Source organism: Triticum dicoccoides, chromosome 6B (assembly GCF_002162155.2).
Source record: "Triticum dicoccoides isolate Atlit2015 ecotype Zavitan chromosome 6B, WEW_v2.0, whole genome shotgun sequence".
Classification (NCBI taxonomy): Eukaryota; Viridiplantae; Streptophyta; class Magnoliopsida; order Poales; family Poaceae; genus Triticum; species Triticum dicoccoides.
Window position 1 is genome coordinate 266,686,715 of NC_041391.1, and position 3,383 is coordinate 266,690,097.

The 3,383-nt window shown below is 52.8% G+C and overlaps 1 pseudogene; it reads right to left on the bottom strand.

The window, feature by feature from the left end:
- Window positions 1-311: 311 nt before the first annotated feature.
- On the bottom strand, window positions 312-2,090 carry LOC119325443 (annotated as a pseudogene).
- Between the last annotated feature and the right edge of the window lie 1,293 nt (window positions 2,091-3,383).

Sequence of the window (3,383 nt, forward strand, 5' to 3'; positions counted from 1 at the left end):
TGAAAGTTTTAGGCTGAAATTCGTACGTAGAGAAGCTAATAAAGCGGCTCATTTATGTGCGAACCAGGCGACAAGTGTTAGGAGAAGATGTTTATGGCTTAATTACACTCTTGTTTTCCTAATGAACACGTTGTATCGTGACTGTTTGCCTGCTTAAGTAAGCAATAAAACTCTTTTATGTTGCAAAAAAAGGTTCGAAGCCCCGTGGTCATTATTTTTTTCTCAATACGATTTGTGTTGTTTCTGACATGTGGGCCTCCCACCGTTATTTTTGTGCGAAAAATAAAGCTGAGATTTTTTTTACCAAAAGAGCAGGTCAAACGTCATATCCATCCTATCATTGACAGCGGCCCCACGCCACGCTGGCATGCCCGTCAGCGTGTGGATGTATACAAATGAGTTTTACACCGTATTTGCACCGCAAAGCCAAGTTTTTACACCACTTCAAAATACACCACAACTTGTAGCATTAAAGTGATCATTCATGTCAAATTTTAGCACTGACGGTGTAATTGAATCATATTTAATCCGGTGGCCACCACGAGAAGCTCGGAACTCCTCCGCGTGGTGATGCCAGCCTCCTCCGTCATGTCCAACCCCGCCGCATCCACACCCGCAGGCAGCTCCAGATCGAAGTGGAACAGCAGCGCGGCGAGCGCGAGCTCGATGTGCGCCAGCCCAATCGTCATCCCCGGGCACATCCTCCGTCCTGCTCCGAACGGTATGAACTCGAAGTCTGTGCCCTTGAAGTCCCTCGCGGCGCCGCCTTTCTCCTAATCAAACCTCTCCGGAAGAAACTCCTCCGGCGCGTCCCAGTGCGCGGGGTCCCTGGCGATCACCCACGAGTTCACGAGCACCGTGGCGCCCACGGGCACGTCATACCCGAGCACCTGGCACGGGCTCCTGCACTGGCGGAGCGTCAGCAGCGGGCCCGGCACGTGCAGCCGGAGAGACTCCTTGACGACCATGTGCAGGTACTGGAGGTTGCCGAGGCTTTCCTCCGTCACCTTGCTGTGGCCGGCCAGTGCTCGCCGGACCTCCTCCTGCGCCTTATGCCGAACCCTCGGGTTCCGCATGAGCTCCGCCATTACCCACTGCAGCGCCGTCGTTGCCGTCTCGCTGCCCGCGGCGAACATGTCCTGCACGTGTGAGAGAAACAGAGCGGCTAAAGACTAGTAATTCCATGGCGCGCATGCACGGTGTGGCGTGGAAATCGCAGCTAGATTGTGGCGCCGGATCACTGGAAGACCTTACAATCATAACGAACTTTATGTTCTCGGTGGTCAGTGGGTGCTGGGAGCCCACTTCTTCCTGGAGTCCGACGAGCACGTCGACCAGGTCTTCGTCTTCGGCCTCTCCCTCACCGGCGGCTTTCCTCTCCCGGTGCTCCTGGATGACGGCGTCCATGATCTGCAGCATCTCGCGGCTGCAGCGCTTGATCTGGCCGGGCTCGCGGCTGACGAGCATCGCGAGGCGCGATGATGGAAACAGGTCCGACAGGCTCAGCCCGGGCCTCATGCGGACCATGTCCTCGAACAGCTTCAGGCACGCGTCGCCGCCCTTGAACGGCCTGCTGCCGATGATGGCACGCACGGTGGAGTCGGCGATGTAGGCCGCGATAATCCCTGTCAGGTTCACCGGGCGACCCTCGGACGGCGACGGCGAGGACGAGGCGACGGCACGGAGGAGGCGGCCGAGCTCGTCCTGGCGGACGGGGCGGGAGGAGTGGACGCGGCGGGCGCTGAGGAGCTCCTGAGTGCAGATCTTGCGGAGCTGGCGCCACGCGTCGCCGAAGGGCGCGAAGACGAGGCCCTCGGAGCCCTGGAACCAGAGGCGCGACATGGGGCCGGCGGGCCGAGACGCGAAGGCCGGGTCGTCCGGGGAAACGGAGCAGCATTAGCGGGCCGTGGCGCCGCGCCAGGTCGCGCAATGCTTGGTGCGGGAGCCGTGCGACGCCGGACGACTCAGGCGGCCTCAACCTTCTTGAGGCGAAGAAAATGAGGGGTATGAAGGCAAGGACAGGCACGAGCAGGAGCAGGTGGAGCGGGACATCGGCGTCCATGGCAGCTCGATGGCTGGTGCGCGGGAGGAGCAACAGTTCTGAAAGGTACAAGCTATATCAGCGTGCAGTAGTGTCAATCTTTGTTCGATCTTTTTATTTTATTTTATTTTTGCGAATCTGGTATGCATAATGCATCACACAATTGTTGTGCATCCCAGATATGTGGCTTTGTGCAGCTCACGTCAAAGATGTTTAAAGGGTTGTCAAAGTTTACTGCAATTGAGCGGTTTATCAAATGATCTAGAATCTTTTGTGCGTCCATGGAACCTAGGAGGATTCTCTTCTGTACGTGTTTGGCCGGGGGTAATTAGAGTTGGAAAATGAGAATTAAATGGGTACGAGACTTCAATTTTATTGTTTGGCTACGGGATTAGGAATTTATAATGGAATAAGCATGGTGTTGGTGTCAAAACCGGCGGATCTCAGATAGGGGGTCCCGATCTGTGCGTCTAAACTGATGGTAACAGGAAGCAAGGGACACAATGTTTACCCAGGTTCGGGCCCTCTCGATGGAGGTAAAACCCTACTTCCTGCTTGATTAATATTGAAGATATGAGTAGTACAAGAGTAGATTTACCACGGGATCGTAGAGGCTAAACCCTAAGAGCTAGCCTGTGATGGTATGATTGTAATTGTGATCGGCCTTCTAAGGACCAACCTCTCCGGTTTATATAGACACCGGAGAGGGCTAGGGTTTACATGGAGTCGGTTACAAGGAAGGAAACACAATATCCGGATCGCCAAGCTTGTCTCCCACGCAAAGGAGAGTCACATCTGGACACGGGTCGAAGTCTTGAGTCTTGTATCTTCACGCTTCAATAGTCCGGACGATGTACACAGTCCGGCTGTCCGGATACCCCTAATCCAGGGCTCCCTCACATGGGACTTGAGACGCCAACTCTCATTGTTTATTAACAGGGAAGAGGGTGAGATTTGGGGGATTATTTTAGTGAGTCAATCTTAACCCTTCATAATAACTTATCTTCACTTCCCTGGTCTAGTTCCTCGTCAATTCTCATGAACCAAACAAGTGAAAACAAATTATTGTCAAATTCTCCCACATAATTCCTTCATGCGCCAAACAAAGAATTGGGAATGAAATGACTCATCCCATGTCTAATCTCAATACAACTGCCTACACTAAACTCACATTTCCCTTTCTAAATATTGCCAAACACGTTGTTTGTACTCTTCTCTACTCTGAGTGAACGACATTTTCAAAGTTTTTTTTCTTTTGATTGATGTACGTGCCCATCATATATAAGTTTGAGGTCCAACGCAAAGTCATATAAGCTGGATATAAATAAATGTATGGTGGGCT